Genomic DNA, 14964 nt, shown 5'->3' with positions numbered 1-14964 from the left:
CTCTCTCTCTCTCTCTCTCTCTCTCTCTCTCTCTCTCTCTCTCCCCCCCCCTTAAAAAAAAGGAAATTGTCCTAAAGATATAGAGCAAATAGATAAATACTCATTCAGTTCTTGAATCTCAGTTCTTAAATCTCATTAAGACAATAATATGTAGCACGTGAGCTGTGCCTTCTACTTCAGCCCCACACATGGGGAAACCAGCTAAGGCACACTCTTCCAGACAGAGGCTTCCAAGAACTGGAGCTCTTCCTGTCTTCCCCTGGTTCCCAAGTTGGGGCCACAGTGCCCCACTGGGAGGAAAGGAGGGATTGGCAACGCTCCTTATATCTTTCAGCCCCATTCTGCAGCACCTTCATTCCAGGCAGGTTGACAAAGAGGTCAAAGACTCCTTTCCTCCAACTAACCCCATTTATGGGACAGAATCTCTACCACAGGCAGAAAGTCAAGAATACCAGGGCACTGATCACCCTCACCTCAGCTCACTGAAGCTGGGGTTTGACACCAGAAGTGGCAATCCAGGCAGAGGGAGGCCACATGCACACCTGCACTAGGCTATCCTTATAAGAAAAACAAGCACCTGACCTGCCCCTAGCCCTTGTGCACTGGAATAGAGGTTCTTCTGCCCAGGAAGAAAGGCAGGTCTCAAGGATGAAGAACTCCACAGCCCTGCCCAAGGGAGCTGACTTTATTTAGAACAGAGCATGGAGTATTCCAAGCCCAAGGGCATTGTCAAAAACAATGAACATCTTGGTGGAGAGCAACTGAGACGGCCCTCATAGCTCCCTGATGGAAGCAGCAAAAAAAAACCAAACAGGCAGATCAGTCAGAAGTTTAACCAAGAGAACAACGGGAACAGACAGCCTAGAAGAGCGCTCCTGGGATCACACATGACCCTGGTTGTTGGAAGGTTATGTCGTGCTAGGCTATACTCACCCAGAAGCAATTTGAGCAAAATATGGGCGGACTTGCAAACCTCCCCAAACCACACAGAGTCAGCTGACACAGGGTAGAAGCTTCACCAGTACTAAAAACTGGCTGAACCATGAGCTTCTCTGATCCAGAGGTATCTCTTGGGAAGGCAGACCTACCAAAAATCATAACTACTTCTGCCACTGGAAAATTCTATATACATGCCTAAAACTGTACCTTCTCAAAAGTGACAAGAGAAGGAAATTCCAAGCTCATAGTCCCTGACAAAATGTGGAGGCAAACCTATGAACTATTTAAACTGAGATTGTTATAGGATTCATGCAGAGAGAGACTGGGGCATGCAATAGGAAACAGTGTTTATTTTTGTGTCAGCACTGGATTAGCGGACTATTATCCCAAGACCAAGTCCCAAACACAGAGGCATCCCCTTATATATCTTTGCAAGCTCTTTGTCTCCTATATAAATCAATGCACATTTGATTTAGTATTCTCATGTTATAGAGTTGCAACATGATAGTGTCATGTATAAGCAAGTCACAACAAAGTCACAATAGATTTATGGCAGAGTTGGCATGCACACTAAGTGTGACACATAGCCTTTTCTTTATTCGAGAAGAACCCCAACCTCAAAATAGCAGCCTGCAAGCCATATATACATCCAAAGGTAAGGAGTTTAAGCAAAACCTATAACTAGTAAGTGGTTTATGCTGAGTCAGGGAAAAATCTCTAGGTAGGCAGTCTAAAAGACACAAACAAGAGGCTATATACTGTGGGAGAAATGCCCTTCAAGTCACTAAATATGTAAACAAATTACTGAGAAAGGAACACTTCCAATAAACCTCTTGGAGTAGAGAAGGAGCAATCAGTAAGCAGAGTTGCTACAATTTATTACATAAAAATGTATCATTTTCAGCAAAATAATGATAAGCCATACAAAAGACAGGAAAATGTGACCCTGTCATAGTTTGCTAGGGATGCCATTACAAGGAACTATGGACTGTGTGACATCATCAACAGGAATTTATTTTCTCAAAATTTCAAATGCTAAAAGTCCAAGACCAAGATGTCAGCAGAGCTGGTTTCTCCTAAGACCTCTTTCCTTAACTTGTAGATGGTCATCTTTCTGGGGAATCTTCACATGGTTTGGTGCATCTGTGCCTAATCTTTTCTTAGAAGAAGTCATGCTGGATTATAGCCCAAGCTAATGACTTCATTTTACCTCAGTTACCTCTTTAATGGCCCCATATCCAAATACAGTCATATTCTGAGGTTCTGAGGATTCGATTTTCAGCATCTGCATTGTGGGGTGACACAGTTCAGCCCATGGCAGACCCAGAAAAACAGAAGAAAGGCAGAAAATACAAAATGCTTTTGAGGGAGCCTAAATGGCTATCTCAACAGACAAAGTCTTTGAAGCAATTATTATCAATATGCTCTATGAGCTACAAGAGATCATAAAAAATTAAAATGTCTCATAAAATAAAAAAATATATAAGTTTTAAGACTTATTTTAAAAGTACCAAATGTAAATTCTGGCCTTGGAAAATACAACATGAATGAAAGAATGACCAGAGCAACTCAACAGATTTGAACTAGCACAAAAAAAAAGCAGCAGTGAATTCGAAGACAGATCAGTAGAGATTATGTAATCACTTTGGAAAGAGAGGAGAAAAGACTATGGAATAATGATCTGTGCCTCAGAGAAATGTGGGACACCCTTCAGTGTACCAACTTAGGCATAATAGGAGTACCAGAAGAAGAGGACAGAGAAAAAGGAATAGGAATATATATATATATATATATATATATCTTCTTATTCAGGAAATATTTCAGGAAACAGTGCCTGAACAATTCCTCAATTTGGTGTGAAAAGGATTTATCTACACATTCAAGAAGCTCAATAAACTCCAAACAGAGAAATAGAAAGAAATCAGAGCTGGACACAGTGTAGTCAAAATTTTGAAAGACAGAAAAAAAAATAGCAAGAAGTAAATGACTCATCACTTACAGGGGAGCTTAAGAAGATTAAGTTGACCTTTCTTTTTAAAAATAATGGAAGCCGTTAAGGACTGGATGATATATATAACATGCCCAAAGTAAAACCTATTGACCAAGAATCTAGCAAAATTATCCTTGAAAAAAGAAGGCAAATTTAAAACATCCCCGGATGCATATATTTTAAAAAGCTGTTTTCTGACCTGGCTTACAAGGAATGGTAATAAATAATTTGAACCCACATGAAAAAATAAAGAGTGCTAACAAAGTTAATTATGTACATAATTTGCATAGTTGATTACTTAACTCTCTTCTCTACACTGATTTTTTTTTTTTGAAGGGGATATTGGGAATTGAACTCAGGGGCACTCAACCACTGAGTCACACCCCCAACCCTGTTTTGTATTTTATTTAGAGACAGGGTCTCACTGAGTTGCTTAGCACCTTGTTTTTACTAAAGCTGGCTTTGAACTTGTGAGCTTCCTGCCTCAGCCTCTGGAGCTGCTGGGATTACAGGTGTGTGTCACTGTGCCCAGCCTCTATACTGATTTTAAAAAGATATTGAATGAAAACATGTATTATTTAGTTTATATCAAAATTTAATCTGCTTGTCAACAGCACAGAGAAGGTGGTTTACAAAGAAGAGATTTTATTGGAGGAAGAAAATGGAATCATGTGGTAGTTTGAATCCATAGGAATGAAGAGATCATAAATGGCATAGAAGAAGGTGAATGCAACAAACTCCAGAAATGTGTACTTACTCTCCTTTGTTTGTCTTTAAAAGATGTCAATTATATAAAATAATAACAATGTAGTTTTTGGCTTATAACATAGATAGCCTAATATAAATGACATTAATAGCACCCCGGAGGAATTTTGGTTTCCATGACCAACTTCAGGTGAGAGGGGAGGAGAGAAGGTTAGAGGGATCTTCTTGCTTTTGCTACTTTCTGACATTTCCTTAAACTTAAAACACTCAGTAGATCCTTTTATGGCTCAAAAGTGCAACAAATAGGTTTTCATGCCATTGCACGAGATGTGTCTCCTGCAAGCCTTGCTCCAGCACCTTAGAAATCTGCCCTAAACTTAGGAAAAAAATACTCAGCATGCTAAAATACCACATTTGGGGGGGAACATTTCCTGCACCACATTAATAGGTTTCTCAATTCACTGAGAGTAATAAAACAAATAAACAAACAAAAAGACTTTTGGTCAGACATAAAGCAGGAATAAGAAAAATCTAGAAAGAGAATCAAACACATGAACACCGCAAGGAATCTTTAAAAAAAAAAACTGGAAAATGGATGAACAGTCAATCTGTGTTGAAAAACAGGAGAAATGAAACATTCATTGCACAGGTTATGATCTTAAAACGAGAGAAATGCCTATATCTTTTTTAACAGCTTCACTGAAAAACGTTCACATCCCACATCTAAATAGAGTTCCCACATTTAAAGTGTCCAATTCAGTGGTTTTTACTATATGCCTTCGTGGTGTTGTGCAGTCATCAACACAATTTAAAATTCATTCCCCAGGAGAAAGGCACTGATATCTCCTTTTTTTATCAAGGTGAAGTAGAAAGCATCATAAACCATTTGGGATCATGGGGAGCAAGTTAGATCAGAAAATGAAAGGGGGGCGGGGAGTGGATATGATGTCTGTTTTCTCTGTTGATTGTATGGGACATTGTGCTTCTACTAGAAGGAGGCAGATATCTTCGAAAAGGTTTTCCCTGGTAAATTTGGCTTGTGGAAAATTCACTGTGTGATTCCATTTAAGCCTAATGGGAGCGTCAGGGCTTATAAAGAGGCAGAATTGTGAATTACATTCCTCACCACAGTGTTCTCCCGGTCCTTTCCAAAGGGTTCGTGCTGAACCTGAATTTAAACACAGTGTGTGTTTTGCTTCAGCCAAGGCCATTGTAATCAAGCGAGGCTGTGCTTTAGCTGGGCAATTTTAAAACAAATAGTTTCATTGGGGAGGCTTTTCATAAGATCTGAATGGGTTTTCTTTGATTTTTCTTTCTAACTTGCAGAGACCAAAGTGTTAAAGACAATCTAATGCATTTTACTTTAAAATGACCAGAAGGGGACTAGAACGTTGATAGACAGCATACTGTTATAAGAAAATGCACAAATCATTTCTAGGAGTCATAAACTCTGAATTGATCTACAGATTGACTAAAACGTGGATGGTAGCCAGGATTCATACTGTATCTGGCTTTCTTCTCCCTCACCCCTGTCCCAGTTTGGGTGTATCTGAAAGTCTTTACACTGGACACATGCAGTACTCATTAGATTGTATTGATCTAATGTTGAAAGCGTTGGTAAACATCCATTGTCAAAAATTCGATTTTTCTAAAGAAACGAGGGAAAACAGCTTTTGGTTTTGGTTCTTGTGTGTGAAGACAAGCAGCAGTTCGAAGTCTGATCCTCTTTTCCCTCTGCCGGCTAAAGAGAAGTACTACTGGCACTTTGTAGCATTTTTATTTTTTTATTTTTTTGGCAAATCTGGGAGCACATTTTCTGCCTTGCATAATTAAAACAGCTGAATGAAATGCAGTGATCAATCTTCAAATTTCCAAAGAGAAATTAATTTTTTTCTACCCACTCCTCTTTCTGGCCTTTTCCTCTACCCACAAAATGTGAGAAGGTGATACCCACTGGAATTGAGGACGTGGCAGCTATTGAGGTACCCACGTAGTGAATGCAAAAGGAATGAATTTCAAGGAAGGAAGTGCTGTGTAAGGGAAGTTCTCCGGAAGAGTTTAGTATCCCATATTAGTGATTTCACACTAACATAGGCATTATGGTTTGGATCTTAAACACCCTCCCCAAAGATCTGATAAAGGCTTGATTGACAGATTGTGTGCTATTGGTAAGTGGTGGGACCTTTGGAAGGAAGGATCTAGTGGAAGGAACTTAGGAGGTCATTGGGGGAATGCCCTTGAAAGAGATATTAGGACCCTGGCCCCTTCCGATCTTTCTCTTTGCCTCCCTGCTGCCATGAAGTGAGGAGCTTTGACCCAAAGCAAAGGAGCTGACTGACCATGGACTGAAACCTCAAAACTGTGACCCCAAATAAATCTTTCCTCTTTACAAGTTGATTATCTCAAGTATTTTGTCACAGTAACAGAAAGCTGACCAACCCAGTAGGTATCATGGCACCGAATATGCTGTTTTTTAGTCGTTGTCCTCTGAGTTGAGGAGATGGGAACATGTCACTTCTTCCCATCATGTATTGTCTCTCAGCTAGAGAAAGTAACTAACTGCTACTTATTTAAAGAAAAATAAAAAATATTTTGTTTTAACTTCAGCAATTTCTTGTTTGGCTACTGCTTGGGTTAGTGAGCTTTCTGTTGCTTATTTATTATCAGAAAAACAACTTAGAAAAGACTTATTTTGCTCAACTTTTCAGAGGTTTCAATCCATGTTGGCTTAGTTCCATTGTTGAGGCCTGTAAAGAGAAAGCACTTCATGTTAGAAAATTCATGGCAGAGTCAATCACCTCATGGTGGCCAGAAAGCAAAACCAGAAAAAGAGGGGAGCCCAGGGTCCCGGTGTCCTCTTAAAGTCACAATCCCAGTGACATCACTTACATCCACTAGTCCTCACCTCCTAAAGGTCCTCTACCATTTCCGAATAGTCCCATAGGCTGGTGACCAAGCCTTTAGTTTATAGCCTTTGGGGGACATTTCAGATCCCAACCATAATGCTTGAGAGCTATTTCTGGGCACTTGAGATGAGAATGTTCTAAATCATCCTGCTCTTTTGAAATATACTACACATTAGAATGTGAACCAAAGGAAGGGGATCAGACAAACCTCATAGGGTGGTGTTAAAATAATTGTGGGAACTGTAAAAATTAGCAATTCATGTTTTGGGGTTTTTTTGGTTTTGTTTGTTAGCTAGAAAAGGGAAGAACATTGGTTCAGTTGCCAAGACCAACATCTTATTATTTTATTCTTTTTTTTTTTTTCGTACATATTCTGGAACCAAGGGAGAGAGACAGATAAAAATGAAACATGATGCCATATGTAATCTCCAATCTAAAATCAGAACTTATAAGAAAAAGAATTATCAGAAAAATAAGTGTCTATGAAGACTTTTCAAAAATAGAAAGGCATGAGGCAGAAATGATCAAAACAGATAAATAAATAATAGTGGAGTAGGAACAAATAAAAAAATAAAAACCTGATTCCTTGAATTGACCAGTGAAATTGACAACCTCTTGACAAGGCTGATCAAGGAGGAAAAAAATAAATGGTCCAAGTAAGTAGTGTTAGTATTAAAAAGGGGGGCATAATTACAGATAAGGGGGAACTTGAGTAATAGGCAAGTTGAAAAATTCTAGGTGCAATTATTAGCTTTTAAAAATACAAACATTACCAAAATTGCTTAAATGAATAGAAAATTTTAAGAGAACAATAATTAGAGAGTCAGTTAGGTAGTCAAAAAACATCTATAGGCATGAGAGTCAAAAAAATTTATAAGTGATTTCTACTAAACCTTTAAAAAAACAAACAATTTTTAAATTATAAAAATCCTACATCCAGATAATACAAAAAGATTGCAAATAACTAATCAGCAAACACTGATACCAAATTAAATGAGAGATTATACCCACAGAAGAAAAACTGTAAGCCAATCTCACTTACAAATATGGAAACAAAATTCCTAGATAAACCAATAGTAATTAAAATACAGCAACGCCTCTACAGAATTAAATGTGTGGACTAATTGCCACTTATAGTAACTGTGTAAATCAGTTCGGTTGAGGAAATCCATGTTAACAGAGGAAGAAAACATATGATTATATTCTGAAAAGAGCATTTAATAAAATACAAACCCATTGCTGAATTTTGAAAAAATAGCAAGCAATAGAGGAAATTTCTTCTAACTTGCTGTTATAGCAAGCATTATAATGATAAGACATTAACTAAATATCAACAAAAATGTGAACAAGAGGTGGCTATCTGACATCTCAGCTATTTTTCAATTCCGTAGAATTCCTAGCCAAGGCAATTAAATCCAAAACATGTAGTTGGTGACAGGAGCACATTGTTATTATTTAAGATAATTGCATTGACTATCTAGAATCAAAGATGAACAGCTAATTATTAGAACTAATGAAAGATTAAATGAGTCTAAAAACAGAATGCCAAAACCATGTTGGTCAGAATAGAAATCAATAAGCAAAAATAAAGGGTTTTTCTACACCCACAACTCATGAGTAACCCTCTTTATCAAAATAATCAATATCATAAAATTCCTAGGAACAGCTATACAGAAATATAAAACTTACTGAAGACAACTACTAAACTTTTATGAAATGCATAAAGGCCCTGAGTAAATAGAAACATATGTCAATCTTCTGAAAAGAAAAGCTCTGTTTTTAGAAAACCAGTTGTTCTCAAGTTATTCCATAAATTTAATACAACCTCAATCAAACGGCCAGAAGGAGCTTTCATCATTTCTATAATGTTGACCTAAAAATGCATATGAAAGGACAAATGTGCAACTCAAAGAAATTTAGAGGCCGAAAAGGGAGGCACAGCATGGAGGTCAAGACAGTCCCCTGGGGCCACACCCCACCAAGTGCCTCTGCTCACTGGGTAAAAATTGTCAATAAATTCACAAGGTGGTTAGGAATTGAAATGCAATGCCCTGCACTAGTGGAAAAGCAGAGTAGAGACTACTGCCTGGGCTTCCCCTGGAATTTCTTCCCTGGAATTTCGCACACCCACCAGGTGAGAGGGCAGAACACCTGAGCAGAGTAGGCACCTCCTATGGAGCAGGAGGTCAGGTCAGGGCACTCAACCCCGGGAGGAAGCAGAAAGTGATTCTGCAGGTCCCAGAGACAGAAGGCAAGAACATCATTTTCTCAATCAAATCACTTCCCTTTCAAATCACTTCCATTTCAGGGAAAAGGGCGAGTTGGTATATGGAAAGAGGAGAGGGAAATCCCCTCTAAGAAGTATGGAGCTAAATGCAAGAGTTTCTCCTACACAAAACAGGTTGAACCCCACCCCACTTCCGCCTCCGCATCTGAAGCACTTGGGACTTAGAAGAGTTTGGATTTTAGATTAGTGGGGTTTTTTTGGAATATTTGCAAATGCATAATGAAGTATTTTGGAGATGGAACCCAAGTCTAAGCACAGAGTTCATTTATGTGTCACATACATCTTACAAGCGTAGCCTGAAGGTAATTTTACTTTTCACTTCATTTTTAGTGCATCTGTATTTTGACTGTACCTGTCATGTGAGGTCAGATGTGGAATTTGTGTCATTGGCAAGGGAGTCTTTTGGTTTACTGTATTGGTAGTATTTTTTTTACACCAGTAGCATATTTAATTATAACTTTTTTGTGTTAGAATTCAGTTAATATGTTGAAAACAGAGAATTCAGATGAGAATAGACTTAGAGAGGACAGAACATAAAATCTCAACCCCAAGGCTGGTCTCACCAGTGTGGAGCTTGGAGCAGTTCCCAGCACAGAGATACCAAATGCGGATAGGACAGAACCATGAGGCAGTTAGCATTAACTTGTGAGGAAATGAGTGAAGGACCACTGGGAATAGGGAGCTGCTCTCTATATATAGCAGATGAATTCTGCTATCCATCTAGACTTGGAAAGGAATAAGGAAAATATGGAACCCAAAGAACGGCAGCAAGTACACTTAGAGTGCTTTCCTAAGCTACCAAAGGATGATCTGGTGGTGAACATAAACACAAGTCAATTGTATTAGAAAGAACCACCATCAGCAATGACTTGTCTTCTTGCTGGTCTTGCCCTTCATGGACTCAAAGCACTCCATGTCTTCCATGACACCCCTGCTCTCATTAACCTTCCCAAAGACCACACATAGTTACCATCCATCCACTCCGTCTTGATAATACAGATGAAACACTGGGGACTGTTTGTGTTTGGTCCACATTTGCCATAGACAATTTGCCGTGCTTTGTAGGCTTCTGGATGGAGTCCTCATCATCAAAATTCTCCCTGTAGATGGACTTGCCACCGATGCAATTATGGCATGTGACTTCACCATCCTAACACATAAATCCGGGAATAATTCTGTGAAAGCAGAAGTCCTTATCACCAAGTCCTCTCTCTCTAGTGCTCAGAGCACAGAAGCATTCTACTATTTTTGGCATTTTATTTGCAAATAGCTCCAAGGGGACACAACCAATGAATCACTATCAGTGGTAATGTCAAAGAACATGGTGGGGTGGACCATGGCTGGCAGCAGGCAATTGCAGTTGACAGGGCATCTGCAAAAAAGCTCTTTTTAGGTTCTTAATAATGCAGCTCCTGTCATAAATACATGCATGCATACATACATGCATAAAAAATAATGCAGCTCCATGGGCCAGCAGTACTGTAGCTCAGTGACAGAGTTCTCACCTAGCATGTGCAAGATTTCATCCCCAGCACCACACACACACACACACACACACACACAATTCAAAAGGAAAGAAAAGAACAGAGCTGCCGACAGTTGTACAATTACTCACCTAAGAAGGCCAATTTACAGCTCGGGTTCCTCTAATTCCTTATCCCTTCTTTTGATCTTCTCCATTCTTGCTGCTATTGATTGAATCATTGAGAAGATTCGATTGTCCTCCAGCTTATAAGTACTTATAAGTACTTGAGAACATGCGAGCTTGCTTATTTTTCTTTTTTTTTTTTCGTGAATGTAATCATTTGCTCTTTTACTTCAAGAAATGGCAAGTTCACCAAAAAAATAATAATAATAAATAATAATGGATTATAATAGAATTGCCTCTTACTTCCACAAATAGACTTTTATTTGCCCCATTAAGAAGTTAATAAAGCTTTTTAATCTATATAGCAAAAAGATCAACTTCTCTGGTATTAAAAACACATTAAAACATTTTCACCCACCACATTAACAAAGAGTTTTTGAAATACCAAATGATACTAAATGCCAGGTGAAGTGATAGAACCAGTACTCTGTCATTACTGACAGAGTATCAGAAAACAGTGCAGCGATAACCCATAATGTTGGCCTAAACATTAGTCAGCAATTCCTCAAATGTGATCTATATGAAGAAAAACATCTTAATTTAAGACTGAATGCACATACACCAACGTGTCTGCTATCTCTGGATAATTTTCTTTCCTTTACACTTTTGCAGTTTCCAAATTTTCAGTTGTGAACATGACTTACTTTTATGATGGGAGGAAGTCATCTTTACTTTTAAAAGAGAGGAAGATCATGGACCAGAGTGTCAGGCCAATCTAAATTCAAAGCTGCCGATCATATTTTGTGACTTTGGGGAAATCACTTCATCACTGAGGCCTGTCACACTGAGTGGCTATAAAAATTAAGTGCATAAATGTTATGTTGCTCGACTGAGAGTAGCACATCAGTGCTGATTCTGTGTGTGTGTGTGTGTGTGTGTGTGTGTGTGTGTGTGTGTTTGTCCTGACTTCTCATTCTAGGGTCCCTGGAGCAGCTGTGGTATTAAAGTAATATAATAGGTCAAGACTTTGTTAAAACTTTTATCAATGTGCCAATTACCATGTAAGTACTTTATGTTGTTTCATTCTTACTGTAAATTGAGAAGATGGAGAGCACAGCTGGAGGAGTTGAAGTTATTTGTGTGAAATCACAGAGGTTGGCAGCTTAAAGAAACAAGATGCAAATCCAAAAGCTGGGCTGATGTCAAATCTAGTGCTCTTGGGGGATCTAGGGATTCGAACAATTGAATACGTTGAGATTTCTCCACTTGGGATATTGGATAATTTACTTTAACCTCTTTGAACTTTGAAGGATGTCTAGAGATCTCAAAAAATAATAATAATGACTATAAAGGGGATTTATAAAGCATACATTGCTACCCAAAGACCTGCCATCTGTTGGATATGTATTCTTAAACCTCCGATCTTCCTGCAAACCCAGTTTTCCTAATATTGCATTAATTCTGTTCTCTCTGTTCTTGTTCCCCTACTATCCCTAAGATTTCTTCCTCTATTTTCTATATTTGGGTAGTTTTAATGACTTTCTAGGATTCAGATGTTTGCGGTAGCTGAAGCTGTTCCTTCTTCCTTTGACCCCACTTCATCTCTTGTCCTGTTGGCTCCCTTCACGCATCTTTGTTCCTCCTTTCTCTCCCATCCCCTGTGCTGCAGCTGCAGTCCTGTCCCAGTCACTGCAGCCTGCACTAGGGAAAGATTCACCTCTCCTGTCTTACCAACTGCGTTCTCTCCTTGGATGTCAAAGCCTTTTCTTATATTTCCATATCACTCAGTGGCATAACAATTATTTTTTATTGATTTATACTATGAAGATAATTTATCTTGTTCCTATATCTTAAGTAATTACCCATATATTCTGTTTTTTTTTTCTAAAAGCCACTATTTAGACAATGGGATTCTTATGTTTTTGTTTCACTTTGACTCCCAATTTAAAATCTGCAGCCATCAATTGTATATTGAGCTATAGAAAGGATGCTAAATGTTTTTTTTGTTTGTTTGTTTGCTTGTTTTTTGTTTTTGTTTTTGTTTTTTGGTGGTGGGGAGGGCTACTGGGGATTGAACTCAGGGGCACTCAATCACTGAGCCACATCCCCAGCCCTATTTTGTATTTTATTTAGGGACAGGGTCTCACTGAGTTGCTTAGCACCTTGCTTTTGCTGAGGCTGGCTTTGAACTCATGATCCTTCTGGCCTCAGCCTCTGCCCCCTTCCCTGCCACCTGCTGGGATTACAGGCTCCAACACACCCAGCAGTTACAGGACTAATAACATTCTCCCTTGTAGAAAAACATCCCATTGTATTTGTTGACATTCAACAGTTTATAACATCTTGAGAATAAGTATATCTATCTGAATGTTTTTGTCAAAACATTTAAAACTTTCATTTTTAAGTTAGTTCTGCTGTATGGTGCATCAAAAGTATAACCAATAATATTATGCACTCTTCTCCTTAACTAGGGCTTATCTATATTGGTTATAACAACAATAACTATATGTTGAGTTCCCGTCACATGAAAGGCTCACTGCTGAAACTTCAGAGAATATATACCATTAAGTTTAAACGCTGCCTGTGAGAAATCTGGATAAATCTGGAGTCAGGGAAGGAAGAATGGAGAGTGGCTACACAGACTATGCAAATTTCTGCAGCTCTTAGTACTGAAGAACTCCTAACACACTCAGGAGCATTTCACAGGCCAAGAGATCACATTGGTTGGAACAGTTATGATTGACATCCTGGAGAAGGTAGGATTAAGATAGGATGTGATGGATATAAACAGAGAAGACGGGGAGTATTGGGGGCAGTTACGACAACTCAGCAGCAGGAAAGAAGATAACAGTGATAACTTGAGAACTAGAATACTAACAAGGGTACAAAGGAGCATTACATAATGACAAAATTATTGAAGAATTTACAGTCTAAGTATGTATGAACCTAACAACAGACCTTCAAAATACATGAGGCAAAGACTAGTAGAATTGAATGTTGATATAAACAAATCCACAATTATATTTGGAAACTGCAACACTTCTCTCTCAGTAATTAATAGAACAAGTAGACAGAAAGTCAGTAACGGTTTAGAAGAATCCAGCAATACCGGTAGCTGACTTGACCTGATAGTTTTAGAACTTTCAACTCAATGGTAGTAGAATATACATTTTTCTAAATGCACATGAAACATTCATCAAGATAGATCATATTGTAGGTCATTAAATAAATGTCAACAAATTACATAGAATTGAGAACATACCAAGTATATTTTCTGATCACAATGGAATTAAGTCAGATTTTTAAAAAAAACATATAGATAGAAAAATCCCCAATATTTAAAATTAAACATCACACTGCTTAGTAACCCATGGGTTAAAGAAAAGTCAAAATAAAATTTTACAATCATTAGGAGTGGAATGAAAATGAAAACACCAGCTAGGGAAGGTGGCACATGCCTGTAATCCCGGCAACTTGGGAGGCTGAGGCAGGAGGATTGAAAGTTCGAGTCCAGCCTCAGCAAATTAACAAGGCCCAGAGAACTGAGTGGCAGCCTGTCTCAAAAAAACTAAGAGAGTTGGGGATATAGCTCAGTAGTAAAGTGCCCTTGAGCTCAGTGATAAAGTGCCCATGGGTTGGATCCACAGTACAAAAAAAAGAGAAAAAAAAATTAAACACAACATAGCAAAACTGTGTGACACAATGAAAGCAGTACTTGTAGGAAAATTTTAGCATTAAATGCTTATATTAATAAAGTGATTATGTTATTAGCTTAATAAGTTAATTAGCAACAATGTTGTCTTTATTTAGTTCTCAGAGAGCAGTTTGTAGTTTTGTTCATTTTTTGTTATTTGATCTTTACATAAAGAGACAAAGACAAAAGAGAAACTGAATGATCCAGTCTAAACCAGATTTAGCAGATGGCAAACTAAACCTAATCTCAAATTCAGGGATCTTTACAATGCCCTCCCAGCCTTCTTTTTTATCAAGTCCTGATCCAACAGCTTCTTCACAGATTTCTCCCACACTGTTCCCAGGCCTAACGTGTATCAGTAACTCAGATTGTCCCCAGCAGCAAGATAGAATTGAGCATCCTACAGTCTCCACTTTTTAAATACATAAAAAGGAATTATTTGGCACAAATGACCTTTTCTGCCCAGCTTAAGTTCCATTGAAGTTACCAAATTATGAAATCAAATCAACTTGATAGCAAATCAATGATCACTTTCAAAAGAACTCTCCAATGTTAAGCAAAGTAGAGATAATGGGGAATTCAAGAGAAGGAAAATAGAAAGATGTCTGCAAAGTTGAAGGTAGAGAGAGTTCAGGTCAAAGAAAAATACAGGACTGTAATTTCAGATTATTTGGCTGGAACAGAGAAATACCTTCTGAGGTTATGTGAGGAAATCACTTTGTGTTAAAAGTGAAAAACACATTTTGTTTTCTTTTGGGACAGAGACTGAGATCAAGCAGGTCGAGTTGCCAACAAGACACCCTGGGATTTGAAAAACTACATCAAAGAAACACAGCCTTGTAAAGTTTGTAAAAC

At 38.2% G+C, this 14964-nt stretch overlaps 1 protein-coding gene and 1 pseudogene across 6 annotated transcripts in view; one reads left to right on the top strand and one right to left on the bottom strand.

The window, feature by feature from the left end:
• Dlgap1 (DLG associated protein 1) overlaps nucleotides 1-14964 on the top strand; it is a 784970-nt gene that overhangs the window by 211586 nt on the left and 558420 nt on the right. The gene's annotated exons all lie outside the window — the stretch shown is intronic.
• On the bottom strand, nucleotides 3442-12202 carry LOC125617765 (annotated as a pseudogene).

The sequence above is a fragment of the Marmota marmota genome, unplaced genomic scaffold (assembly GCF_001458135.2).
Source record: "Marmota marmota marmota unplaced genomic scaffold, marMar, whole genome shotgun sequence".
In the NCBI taxonomy this organism is placed as follows: domain Eukaryota; kingdom Metazoa; phylum Chordata; class Mammalia; order Rodentia; family Sciuridae; genus Marmota; species Marmota marmota.
The sequence above is the reverse complement of the archived record's forward strand: the minus strand, read 5'-3'. Positions and strand labels throughout refer to the sequence as shown.